The 14,828-nt window shown below is 34.7% G+C and overlaps 1 protein-coding gene across 4 annotated transcripts in view; it reads left to right on the top strand.

The window, feature by feature from the left end:
• Positions 1-805: 805 nt before the first annotated feature.
• Positions 806-14,828, top strand: part of TANK (TRAF family member associated NFKB activator) — an 88,671-nt gene continuing 74,648 nt past the window's right edge. Inside the window, exon 1 of one of the 4 annotated variants that reach the window (XM_012544759.3) lies at positions 806-939. The gene's annotated coding sequence lies outside the window, so the exon portion shown is untranslated. Of the gene's footprint in view, positions 940-9,908; positions 10,286-14,828 lie in introns of those variants that run through there. The other 3 variants (XM_023499241.2, XM_031960583.1, XM_031960585.1) reach the window with 3 other exon arrangements.

Genomic DNA, 14,828 nt, shown 5'->3' with positions numbered 1-14,828 from the left:
GGAGACAATCTTGATGCTACACAAGGTTTTCTTAATGTCAGTAGAAAGTAAGGAAGACATGAAACCTAGAAAATGAAAACAAGAGGAGAACAAGATGCCCAGTGACCTACATCATTGAAGGGAACATCTACATCAGAAAGCTCAGTTGAATAGTTGAATTCAAAGTTATAGTCCAGATTTTGGTAATAAATCCCATAGTCATTCTTAAAGTGTGTGCCAGTAGGACAAGAGAAGGCAAAGTCAGCTTACTCCTCTTCAAGGAGACATTAATGTCCTAATAAAGTCTCAAAAGAAAGTTTATTCTCTGGGTAGGCAGGCATCTCCAATGCCAAAAGAAAGATCAACTAAACTTTTAATGCCTCTTAAGAAACTAATCTTTACTAGGCTTTCAATGGATATATTTTCAACATCAAGGATAAAGGAATAAAAGTTCAAGACAATTTTTATTAATATTTCAATCATTGCTAATTAGTTTTTTTCTGTTTTGAATGCTGAATTCACTATTTCTCAGATTAAATGGTTTAGAACTGATTGAAAATAGTATTTAATTTTAAAATGTTTTGATTTGCAACTTTTTTGAAATTTTGTGAAATGTCCTAATTATACAAAAATACATTTTATTCATGATAAGTGTCTTTTGAATTGAAGAAGGAAGTCAGCTAGAGCTACAGGCAGGGTGGTTTGCAAAATATCTTCTGGTAGACTTTGTTCATTTCAATATTTTGCAGGGATTGGCTGTTGGTAGCTGCAAATAAGGAAGTCTTCAAGTTAGGGGATTTCTCGGTGGAAGTTCCCAGATAAGAGACTTAGACTCAGGGCAGTTTCACTGTGGGCTGCATTTTGAAAACCTGGTGACAAAGTTTTCAGACTACATAATTACCTAAATATTTAAAGAAGAATAATCTATGACTCAGAAGTAATCAAGAGGTTTCTAATAAGGTAATGAAAAGCTTTTGTGCCTGTTGATTGTCAATTAATAAATTAGTATATACAATTAAATTACAGTATATCCATTTTTAACCCCTCTCTCTCTCTCTCTCTCTCTCTCTCTCTCTCTCTCTCTCTCTTTCTCTCATTAAAAGCATAATGTATAGCCTAAATCTATAATCCTTCATTTTTGACAGATTTCCTTGCCATCGAAGGGAATTTGGCTAGTATAAGGAATTAAAGATGAAAATTAAGAGAGATTATTTTTTTAAAACAGTTCTTTCTAGCTTTCTGAGGAGTAAAACCATGAGATCTATGATCCTATTTAAAACTATTTCTCTTTAGCTCAGCTTTGGAATTTAGGCCTTTTCTAGTGTTAAAATTTATTATAAAATATCTCAGGACAAAAATCCAAATACACATAAGATTTGTACATAAGTTTATTAGACTGATGTTTTTTCTTGAGATAATAAACTCTGTATGGTTTGCAGTTTTTCTTTTCTTTTCTGTTTTTTGTTTTTATTTTTGTTTTTTACTGAAATTTGATGGATTAATTCTAAACTGATGTAGAATTACCATTACATTTTGAGCTTGGTTTTGGTAGTTTCCATTTTATAAGCTTGTCACTTTTACTTTACAGGATTAACACAATAGTCAGCCAAACTCTTTTTAATTTTTGTTTTAGATTATTTTAATTTACTTCATTGTAGTACACTAGCCTGATTCTGGTAAAGTTCACCTTTAAGTCTTCATTTATGCCACAGGTTATACTAGAAACTTGGAAATAATGCTGGGACAAGTTGATGGATCAGGAAAGGAAGTATTAGATGTAGGCCACCTAGTGCTTGAAGATATGGCTACCATAAGAGGTTAGAAATATTTGCCTTTTTTTTAAGTATCGCTCATTATTTTATTCTAACAAGTGATTATAGAAGTGAGGCACACTAATTATTACAGACTTGCTGATTTTAACATTACCTTTTCTAAACGACTTACAGCTTTAAAGCATGAATGGTTTTGATATTTTATTATTTAGTACTTTACTATATATAGTACTACATTATCCACAAAGAGCTCAAAATAGATTGATTGATGATGAATGACCAAAAGGCTTAGTTAACACTTCTTTATCTTCTTTTTATACAATTAAATTTCCCCTAGACATTTCTGGGAAAGATTAGCAGGGGTTGGATTAATAGTACAAATTACATGCTACTGATATCTAGAAGACAATATAAAGATGAAATTGGTAAATAATAGTTCAACAAAGAATAGAGGGTTTTTCTTAGAGAATATGGTATGTGCTTGCTTTGGCAGCACATGACATTGGAGAAACAGATGTTTATCACAGGAAGGCAGAGTTGGTTAATGAAGAGAGGAGAGAATGATACAAAGGAGCTTTGGAAAAGCAAGACACTCAAACAAGAATCCTGTTTTTCCTGTATCCCCTAAAATAAGTTCACCTGAAGCTTTGATAGCAAATCATAAGCAATAAACAAGTGTATGATTTGCTAAAGCATTCACTGTGAATAATAAGTGAAAATGAGAGGACTTTAAATTACACAGGGGCAATTGTCTCATTTTTTAGAACAAGGGATAGAAATCTGAATTTAGAAAACAACAGCCAAAAAAACAAAATAATATAAAAACTAGGGAAGTGGGTACTCATTCATATAATAAAAGGAATCTTCACTTTAGGAAATTAGTTATCAGAGCATTACTGTGTCTTGATCTATCTACATATATATATATATATATATATATATATATATATATGTATGTATATGTGGACATCATCTATCTATCTATTTATATATATATATATATATATATATATATATATATATATATAAACACACAAACATACACAAAACAACAACAAAAAAAAGGTACCCAAACAAAAAACAAAAAAGAAAATATTCCCACTTAAGGGGATGGGGAAAGAAGATTGAAGGAGATCAAAAAACTTGGAAGCCTTTGCTTTAAAAAAAACAAAACAGAACAGAACTTAGGCTAAAACATCAACTGAAATTATAATGAAAGTAATAGTCAAACATATAATTTCACTTGCAAAAAAAAATAGCAAATACCATTTTTTCAGGAGAATAAATAGAATATATAGATCCCTTGAAGATGGTATTTTACACATGACAATTGGGCTGTAAGAACCAATGCTTCATTCATATTCCTTCCCATTCTGCAACTATAGAAGATGTTTGTGAACTGATTTCTCCTTGTCTCCAAATTTACCTTGAAATTACTAAATAATCAATTAATCTTGTAAATGAGTATCTTCCCCAAAAATTATCAGCCCAAGTATTATTTTAAAAGGCCTGAAGTTATTGCAGAAAACATAGTAATTCTATTCACTAACCTGATTAGGACTGTATAGTGGAAACTAGATATATTTCTAAGTCATCATTAATGTCTTCAGGTAAGAAAGAACTCATAATCCAATTCTGTGATACAACATCAATTATGAGAAAGCTGGATTTTTAATTGTAACCTTTTTATGAAGGAGTCTTTTTAAAAAATGTTTTAAAATACTGGCTCCCAGATGATGACCTCACTAGCCGTAAGGAATAACATCTATGAATATCCCATGAAGGGGTCAACTCCATTTTTTAAAGGGATTGATTAAACTGAAAATATCCATACTTGAAAGACCTCTGAAGATCTGTGGAGGAGTTGATTTTAGGCTTAAGACATTTTTTAAAACTGTTGTATAATATATTACATCATCATGGAAGGAGAAGGGAAATTTTGTTTGAGAATAATTTCCACTACTCCAATATTACTTAATATTCTACAATTACTCAAGAGCAAAGGTGTGTTGGTAAATGTTTAATAACCAGATGTGGGAGATGAGAAAGGAAAGAGAACCATAAACCCAAAACACTTTTAATCTGCATTGTTAACACTTTCTTAAGTCTAGAACTAATAAACAAACAAGGAATCAAGGCCTAGTTTGTAGCAATTTGTGGATTTCTGAAGTGTAAATACTCACCAAAAAATAACAACTGATTTGCAGTTCTCTGGAACTAGCTAGAACTGGCTTCAGCATAACCATGCACAAAAAGTTTGCTTTGCCTAACGATGATCCATTTAAATAGGTCACCTAATAATAGAGATAGAAGAAAGCTGTTATTTTACATTCTGTAGATAAAATATAAAATCTTTAAGAGGACTTCATCAGAACCTAATGCAGTGTCAAACACATAATTCTTTATATGGCTTGAATTGTTCAAAATATATATATATATATATATATATGTATGTATGTATAAAATGTCAAATTTAAGATACCTTTAATTTTTTTTTTCAAGTTTTGCCTGATTTTAGGCAAAGGATTAAAAAAAAAATAGACTCAAATGAAACTCAAATAACCAAACGAGAAATGATGGGAAAAGTTGTAGACAGGATTGCATAGAATTAAGTAAAGAAAACTGAAAAATAAAGAGATAGGAGGCAATTTCTAGCAAAGTCATTCTCATTTTATTGAGAAAAAGTTGTTATGGAAAAAAAAGAGTCTGGGCTGTCTCCTACAAGAATCACTATCGCTGATCCCAGAGAGGCCAACTTGGCCCAAGGATCAAACAACTAATAAAAGAAGATGGGCAGGAGCTTTGCATTCTGAAGAGTTAAACAAAAACATTGCTTTAGTGCCTCTTCAGATATCCTCAGCAAAAGAGGGGGATTTGTAGCTTAAAATAGGACTTTTTGCATTGGAGTGCTAACCACTAAGAATTTGGCCCTATTTACACTGAACAATATGAGTGAATGTTGCTCTGAAAATGAAAAGTCGCATTTTTTACGTGATGAAACTGAAACCTAGCAAAGTTAAGGGACTTGCGAATGTCACATAAGAAAGATGTAAGTAGTTGAGTGATAATTTGACCCCAGATCTCTGAGGAGGGGGAAGTAATACACTTTAGGATTGCACTTAAACTGAGAAAGGGAAACTCCAAAAATTCAGTAAACAAAGGAAAGGCTAAATTTTCAGACAAGTCCTTCCAGTTAGAGTTTCCAGCTATATTGATCAAAATTCTTTCTTAATGTGACCATTATATCAATTTAAACACTAAGTAACCTCTTAACCCATTTGGTATTTATCCTTTTTTTTCAACAGAGAAATAAAAGGTGGTACCAAGATAATTTCCAGAGGTGTAAAAACTATTTCTACTACTTAGCAAAATGAAAAGTAGATGAATGTCTCCTATATGCTTTCTGTAATAATCTTTTGGCTCTTCCCCATAATTTATCAAATTTTTCCATTTTAGTGCTCACCCTGGCACTACCCTTCCCAAACCACTCCAGATTCCAAATCACCTCACTATCCTCACATACACATACACACACACACACACACACACACACACACACACACACACTGCCACCACCACCTCCTACTACCCAGTTTTCTAAATAAGCTAATTTTTATTTTTGTCCCTGAACAATAACTTAAGCTTCTCAATGTCTTTTTATTTTAAAAGAAATTGTTAATCTGAATGAATTTCTAATTGCTCTAACAGAAAGAGTAAACTGGGAGCCAAAAATTCCAAGTTCTAGTCCCAACTCTGTCACTAACCAGCTTTGTGACTGTGGTAAATCATAAAATTTCTTTGGGCCTCAATTGAATCATAAGTGAAATGAAGGAGTTAAACTAGATAAAGGGTTCTTAGTCTTTTAGCATGTCATGGATTCCACTGGCAGTCTAGTGAAAGTCCATGGATTATAGAATGTTTTTAATTACACAAAATGAAATATGTGAGAGTACAAAAGAAACCAATTACATTGAAATGTAGTTAATCAAACTTTTTAAAAAGTTCATGGACCTTATATTAATAATCCTGGTTGTTGTTTAGTCATGTCCAAATCTTCATGGCCATATTTAGAGTTTTCTTGGCAAAGGTAGGTACTGCAGTGATTTGCCATTTCCTTCTCTAGCTCATTTTGTAGATAAGGAAATTGAAGCAAAGGGAGTTTTAGTGACTTATTCAAAAAGCTAAGAAGTATCTGAGGCTGGATTTATAAATTTGTAAATAATAGTAAATTTGTAAATTTTCCCTGATTCAAGGTCCATTACACTATCTACTTCACCTTCTAATTGCCTCCAATAACCCTGATAGATGATTTCTAAGGCTTCTTGAAACTGTACATTCAATAATATTTTGAATGTGATGGTCATCAAAGCCTTTTGTATATATTTTGTTATTTTACTTTGTACTTCTAAGGTCACAGGATAGGATATGACTAGCAGTCATCTAGCCTAAATCTCATTTTATAATTAAAGAGACCAAGTTTCAGAAGGGGTATCTTACCTAATGTTACATGGATGATATGTGACAAGGAATGGAATACAAAACTCAGATCCTTGACTCCAATTGTTTTTTTGGTTTCTTTCCCTCTTTCCACCATACCATGCTGCCTCTCTCCAGAGAGGGAATTAAAAAGAGAGAGAGAGAGAGAGAGAGAGAGAGAGAGAGAGAGAGAGAGAGAGTTCACAAGAAGAGGCTCCTCTACTACTTAGAGTTCTAGACAATTTCTAGACAACATTATTAAAAAGCCTTTTTTCTATACCTGCTCACATTGATTTCTATCCTCCTTTCTGTCCTGATGCTTCTGCTCTAATTTTGAATAAATGTTTTCACAAGATTATTAAATTCCATCACAGTTGCTCCATTTGAGGGAGGGCCCAAACCAATCTCACTCCTTCAATCAATCTTCTCTCAGGTCTGCTCTGGATTCTCAGGATATCTTCACTCTAAGTCTCAGACTTTTCTGCTCTCTTTTATGTGCTGTATTCTCCCATTATAAAAGCCTCTTAAAGTCAAAGTCTATCTCTCCTTTTGTTTGTACAGTGTTTAATTTCAAAAGCCTTAAAAGCTTAATAACCAATGTTCAATCTACAATACTTTGTACATAAGGAGCTATTTTTTAAGGAATAAAAATCTTGATCATTAAGTCCCCTATGCTCAAAATTTATATAAAGTATATTAAGTGAGATAATTCAGTTTTCCTAGTGTTTTTCAATATGGTCTGCTTTGTAGCACAATGTACTTATGAGAAAATAATCTTAAAATGATTTGATATAATTAATACTTACCATAATCAATTAATATATATTTATATATCAAGACACTGATGCCCAGTAATTTAAGGAAGAAAAAGTAGAATTTCTCATTTCTTTCCACCCTACTCTTCCAACAATTTCATTTAGTTTTACACAAAAATAGCTACAAAACTATCTAGATTTCTTGTTGTTGTTGATCAAATACAATAAGAATTTTTTTTCGGGGGGGGGGAGTGCTGAATGGATCAACAAAACTTTTTGGAGAAAATGGAATTTGAAATGAGTCTTGAAGAATCAGCAGGATTTGAATAAGCAAAAAAGAACAAGGAACTTTTAAAGTCATAAGACATTTACATTTTAAAAACAGCCAGCACTACATAATCTCTTTGAAGGCATAATAGTCTCTACAAATAACAAGTAGTTTTTGTGTGAAGTGTATGTTTAGTAAAAAGAACTCATTTTAGCAACAACAGAGAAGAAAGTAATTTCCCTTTGTAACACCAGACGACCCACTAGTTTTTCCATTTTCCTGAAGCAATCTAAGGCAAAAAAAGAAAGTGGGCCTAGTTGGGAGTAATCTGGATAGAATGCAGTATCTATTGCTTAGCCAGTTTAGAATTAAAGACATAAGACCCATCTTCCTCAAGGGAATGAATCCCTCTCTTCATAACTCCAAACTCCAAAAAAATTCACATTTATTTGATAATGTATGGCTTACAAAGTATTTTTCACACATCTGTTCATTTAATCTTTCTGCTTACATTGACATTGTGAGATAAGTAGTATAGATAATATTATCTCCATTTCTGGGATGAGAAATCTCAAAAAGTTTCTGCTTTTAATTAATATTAATAATATTCCATTACATTTGTATACCATAACTTATTCAGCCATTCCCCAACTGATAGGCATCCACTCAGTTTCCAGTTCCTGCCCACTACAAAAAAAGTTGCTACAAAGATTTCTACACTTGTGAGTTCTTTTCCCTTTTTTATGATCCAGTAATGGCACTGCTGGCTCAAAGGGTATGCACAGTTTTATAGCCCTTTGGGCATAGTTTCAAATTGCTTTCCAGAATGGTTGGATCATTTCACAACTCCATCAACAATGTACTAGTCTCCCAATTTTCCCACATCCCCTCCAACAAGGTCACATAACTAGCTAGAATTTACATCTCTTCTTTATATTCCAATTTTCCTTCCACCTTGGCTCTTATAGCCTATAGAATGATCAAGAGATGAAGTCAGTTGCCTCCCATTCTCACTATAAATGTTTTGAATGTATATATTTATTTGAATTTCTGCCTCTGCCTTCAGATCCTTGTCAGCAAAAGCACACTCTTTGCATTTCTTTGAATCCTCAGGGCTTCCGCAAATGTGGCACATAGTGATTAGTAAAGGCTTTTTGACCTTCTACAGGTAATTGACACCCTGTCTTCACCAGAGTAAAAACCATTCTGCTTATGAAAACTGTTCTAGTCAGAGTCATAGAGGTCAAAACTGTTTTATCATCAAAAGTATTACAGGCTGCAAAGATACCAAGTAACTTCAAAATGCCCTAACTTGGGATATTTTCTTTTTCTTTGTTAATAATAATAGCTTTTTATGCCCAGAGAAAGAATTCTGGGAGATGACTAAAAACCATTACATTGAATTCCTAATCCCTATATTTATGCCCACCTGCATTTTTGATTTCCTTCACAAGCTAATTGTACAATATTTCAGAGTCTGATTCTTTTTGTACAGCAAAATAACGGTTTGGTCATGTATACTTATTGTGTTTCTAATTTATATTTTAATATATTTAACATCTACTGGTCATCCTGCCATCTAGGGGAGGGGGTGGGGAGTAAGAGGTGAAAAATTGGAACAAGAGGCTTGGCAATTGTTAACGCTGTAAAGTTACCCATGCATATATCCTGTAAATTAAAGGCTATTAAATAAAAAAAAAATAATAATAATAATAATAGCTTTTAATTTTTCAAAATACATGCAATGGTGATAAATTCACCATTTATCCTTTCAATACCTTGTGTTCCAAATTTTTCTCCCTCATCTAGACAGCGAATAATCTAATATTGCTTAAACTTAAGCAAGTCTAAACATATTTCCATATCTGTCATGCTGTGAGAGAAAAATCATATGAAAAGGGGAAAAAAGCAAACTTTAACAGTAAAAGGCGAAAATACTAAGCTTTTATCCACATTTAATCTCCATAATCCTGTCTCTGAATTGAATCACTTCATTTTTTGAAAAGAGTTAAGTCTATCACAGTTGATCATCAGATAATCTTTTTGTTGTTGTGTACAATGTTTTCTTGGTTTTACTCACTCACTTAGCATCAGTTCATGCAAGTCTTTCCAGGCTTTTCTGAAATAAATCTACTCATCATTTTGTAAGGAACAATAACATTCTATAACATTCATATACCGTAACTTATTCAGCCATTCCCCAACTGATGGGCATCCACTCAGTTTCCGGTTCCTGGCCGCTACAAAAAAAAGTTGCTACAAAGATTTTTACACCTGTGAGTCCTTTTCCATTTTTTATGATCCGGTAGAGGCACTGCTGGCTCAAAGGGTGAGGATAGTTTGATAGCCCTTTGGGCATAGTTCCAGACTGCTCTCCAGAAGGGTTGGTTCATTTCACAGCTCCACCAACAATGTATCAGTGTCCCAGTTTTCCCACAATCCCCTCCAACATCTATCATCGTCTCTTCAGAGTTGTCTTTAATTTGTATTTTTCTATTCAATAGTGAATCAGAGCGTTTTTTTCATATGACTAAAAATGGTTTCAGTTTCTCTGAATATCGTTCATATTCTTTTGACTATTTATCAATTGGGGAATGGCTTGTATGGGATATTTTTCCATAACTCTACAAAGACCTTTAAGAATGCTAAAAAAAGGGTCTTAGTTTGTATCTCTCCTTAGTTTGAAATTCTCCTTTGCCATTTACAACTTGGGTGAACTTGAACAAATTAGTAAAAGAAAACCTGACCGGGCCTCTACTTCCCTTCACTGTAAAACGAGGTGCGTTGGACTCTGCAGTCCCTCTGGGCCTACATCTTTGGGCCTAGCAAACTTTGGGCTTGGGGGGACCGCTGCTTCGTTCGCCCCTCATCCACCAGAAAGGCTGTGTTAGCGAGAGAAGAGAAGGGCTCACAAGGGGTTAATGATTCCGCTCGCAGGAGTTGCCCTCTGAACTGGAACCGAAAGCCACTTCCGGTTATCGTCCCGGGTTGGGTGCTGCCAAGCTGAGAAAGTTGGGGCTCACAATTCCTGGACTGTGAGTAACCGGAGGCGTTCCTCCCAGAATGGTGGGCCGGCCGGCCGTCGCTGCGGCGGGGCCGGGGGTCCGGGCTAGCGTGATGGGGGATGGGCTCGGGCCGGGGGCCTCGGAAAGAGGAGAGGGCTGGGGCGGAGCCCGAGGGGAGCCTGGAGTTTGTCTACAAGTCAGCGCAGCTTGCCCTTGCTCTGCGTGGGGAAGAGCCGAGCGGGCGCACCTCCCGGGCGGCGAGCGCGCGCGCGCGCACGCGCACGTGCACGCGCACGCACAACCGCACCATTACGGCGCGCACGTCCTCTCACTTTTCTCACACATACTTTCAAATACTTATTCTCACACACTAACGTCTCGCTGCTACTCCACTCTTACATATACTGCCTCTCAATCCTCTGTCGCACACTTTCTTGCACACTTAGTGCATTCCCGCACCATCTCATTCACTGACACTGCACCACGTTCCGCACGTTACTTTCGCACTAACAGCATCGCTTTACACACTCACTTTCTTGCACTCTGATGCAGTCACTGACTTTCCCACAATACATCATTCTGTCGCGTACACACTAACTCCTGCCTGCTCACACAGCATCATAGTCTTTCACACGCTGTTTCTCGCACCCACGGAGCAAGAAAGGGGAAGGGACTTTCCAATTAAGCTTGAAGCAGATCACTCTCCTAACCGCTCCTCCTTAGTTTTTCATCTGGGCAATGGACGTAAGAATGACGTATAAGAACAAGAAGGCCCGACACTCGTTACTTCTCCTGGCTTCCTTTAGTGACAATGGAGGCATAAGAATAGCAAATGATTGTCGAAATAGAGATGCGTTTTAATAATTTAGTGTCTGATTTTATTTAATAGCCCCTACCTCACAGAATCGTTCTGATGGTGAAATGAGATAGTATTTGTAAAAATACTTAGCACAGTCCCTGGTACGTAGCGGTGCGATGTAAATACTTCTTTCTCCCATCCAGCCTTTAATATTAAATGTGATTTAAAGAAATTGCTGTTAACAGAAGATTTCAGATATGAGTACACAAGTTTCCAAGTATTCTGGGGAGCAGTTAAGGGTAGGAGATAAACCTGTGATTTCACTGATCTAGGAAATTCGCTGATGAAGAACTCTCTACCAAGGGCACGCAGCGTGAAGACAATTTAGTCTAAGAGAATTGCCTAGAGTAGAGATGTAAAGCGTGTTGAAAAAACAGATTAAAGCGTGACTGAGAAATAGTTAACAAAATAAATAATAGATAATGAAGAAATAGATTTATCTATTTCTATCTATTATATTCTATTAGGTTTATAGATAGATCTAAACATATCAATAGAAAATAGATAATGTTAATATATAATTTTCTAAATTAATATATTCAGTCCACAGGCGTCTTTATGGATTGAATTTAGTGATCCCCATTTTTATTTGAGTTTGAATCCACTAGCCATTCAGTGAAAGATCATTATAGAGTTATTCTTTGTCAGCGTTGGGAACTTGAACAGAGATTCCTGACTCCTAGGAAAGCTCTTTATCCACTACACCTTGCCAATCCTCTGCAGTTAATATACTCTGAATCTTAATAGACTTTAAGATACTGTAAATAGGAAACCACTAGAATCTCAAAACATCAGTGTTAATGTTCCATAATATTGCCAACTTGGTTCTGTTAGCCTAGAATTTAACCTTTTTAATTTAACTTTAATTTAACTTAATTTAATTTAACTGTAAAAGCAGTACTAGTCAAGGTTTAAAAAAAATCTGTGAATATAATTAAGCTGAAGAAAAATTAACTGCTCCTATAATGGCATATTTTAATTACCAAAAAGTACAAAAACACTTACACTACTTAAAAGTTTCTTTTATCTCATAGGAGATTTTGACAGTATGTCACATGTAAGGAAGTAATAAATGCCAAATAAAATTTACAGTGAGGAAGAATAAGATGGTTCCCCTCAGCACAGATTAGAGATTTCAAGGGTGAAACGATAAGATAGAATTCTCATTAAGACACAGAAAAATTATTTATCAAAAACATGAACGCTGTTTTTAAAAAGGACATAAAATTCTCTTGAATAAATCCAAATTAATGAGGAAATGATTCTCATGGTGCAGTGATAGTGGACTAACAGAAAGAAATATGTCAAAGTCTGGGTCATTTTCATTCCTCTTGAAGATGACAGGGAAAGAATATGTTATTGAGAAAGAAGATAATTCTTGCTAAATAGTCTTTCTTTTCTTTCTTTAGCAACATTATAAAGGTATAGCTTCTGCCAAGAATCGTTCTTCTATGTTACAGTATGACCCAAAAAAACCCAAGAATGAAACTTCTGGTGAAAACATGAGTTTCATTCTTTTGTCACTTGCTTCACAATATTATAAGGGAAATTTTATCATAGAAATCATTGCTAAGACTTTCCACCCTAGCAGTAAATTACCATAGTGGATTCAAAATGTATGGTAGAGAAACACCTTATAAAGGCCACACATTATCTTACATCCTCCATAGCATCTTAACATTATTCAGAAACATTAAGGTAGAACTGGGAATTGAACAAAAGTATCCAATTAGGGCAATTTTTCTTCATTCAAAAGAATGAAAACTTATTGAGGACAGAAACTAGATGCTATTCTTTCCATATTCCCTCCCCCAAGGACATAATAAAGGCTTACTAAAAGCTTGATTGATTAAACAATCAACTAACATTTATAAAGCAATTGCATTGTACCAGTCGTGCTGAGAGTTGTCTTCAAGAAGCTCCCATTAGAACTTTTTGAACTTTAATTTGGTTTTGTATTGGAGGAAAACATATTTTGGGAAGAAGAAATTTGTGAGAAAATTTCCTTTTGACTTTTACAGATGATTAATCCAACAATTTTTGCATACTTTGAAACTGATGTCCTGAAACAGGTTCCATAATTCAGCAAATAATATCTCCAATGAATTGTGGAGTATAATATAAAATGATGTCAGAATGAAGTATTGACTACAGAAAATGAATAGCTATTATTATTCATGTGACTGAATATTAACTAAAAGAAGTTGAGTTTGACTAGGCAGACTGTTTGGATAGTTTTCTTTATGGTATAGCAATATAATGCATAGCTTTTGGTGACATGACTGAATGGCTATGCTCTTATAAAAAAGAAACATCTATTTTTCTTTTATTTTCACCACAGGTATTAATCACAATTGAATGTAAAGATGGATGTGCATAGTAAAAAAACCTATTATCCAAGCTTGACTTATAAAACCTCTCACTTGTTCCCATTCTAATTCCTTCCATGTGGATTTATTGGGAATGACTTTTGTTTTTGCTTTTGTTTTCTAACTTAAACTTGAAGAATTCAGAGCTGGAAGGGACCTTAGAAATCATTTCTTTTATAGATGAGGAAACTGAGATAACACTCAAAACTATTTAGTGCTTTGTTAAAGCACTAAATGAAAGTGAGTTGTCTTTGTTACCTGGATTAGTTGTCAAAGGACTAAATTCAGTATCCTCTTTATCTGCTTAGATACTTTTTGAATAAATACCTTTTTGAAGGTGGTTTTAAAGAGTGTTAGTTGTAGAAGAAATCTAGTTCTTCACCAACAGTTGACTTAATTGCTTCTCATAAAGGAAATGTTTCTTGGTAAAAGTTGAAGTGATGGCATATGTTTGATTTTGCATACTAAGTTCCACAGAAAGTAGTAATCATATTTCCAGCCAACCAGTTGGCTTTTTGATAAGGAGTGAAGTTTAGGAAGATCTTCCATAAAGAGGGAAATAAGTTTTGGGAAAGGTATGATGTAGTAGCAGGTCAATAGGCATTAAGCATCTACTATGTGCCAGGTACTATGAGTGAATGAATTACTTATTTAGCATAGCGATAGGTAAAACATGGTATTAAATTTGGGGGTGAAAGAAATGTAACACACAACCTCAAGTAGCTCACGGTCTAATAGAAAAGAGAATTTATAGAAGATTCAGCAAGTCAGATAGAAAAGTCCCATGATCCTTAGAATACAATGACAAAAGAGATGGTTGGTTGTTGTCTTTTTGTTCTCCAAGAGGATCAAAATGACATCACTATGTTAGAGTTAAGTTACAGTGAGTCCACCTATGTCTGGTCAGACTACCAATACAAGCTCGGCGCACTCTGCTACAGGTTGGACACAAATAGTCCATATGAACATTTGGAGTAGCTTCTCTAATTTTGCACATCTTATGTTTTCTTTGAGCTAATTGAATTAATGTGATTTACTCATAGAGCATAGTACTTTCTCTGATGAGGGCACGCCATGCTGGGTGGTCCTGTGCCAGTGTCTCCCATGTCATACAATCGATTCTGAAGTTCTTAAGAGATACCTTGAGAGTGTCCTTGTATTGCTTTTTCTGACACCCTTGTGAGTGCTTGCCTGTGTGAGTTACTCACAAAATAATTTCTTTTGGCAAGTGTACATATGGTCTTTGAAGAGTGTGGCCAGCTCAATGGAGTTGTGCTCTCTGCAGTAGAGTTGAAGTGCTTGGCAGTTATTTTGAGAAAGGACCTCAGTGTCTGGCATCTTGTCC

Source organism: Sarcophilus harrisii, chromosome 3 (assembly GCF_902635505.1).
Source record: "Sarcophilus harrisii chromosome 3, mSarHar1.11, whole genome shotgun sequence".
Taxonomy (NCBI): Eukaryota; Metazoa; Chordata; class Mammalia; order Dasyuromorphia; family Dasyuridae; genus Sarcophilus; species Sarcophilus harrisii.
The sequence above is the reverse complement of the archived record's forward strand: the minus strand, read 5'-3'. Positions and strand labels throughout refer to the sequence as shown.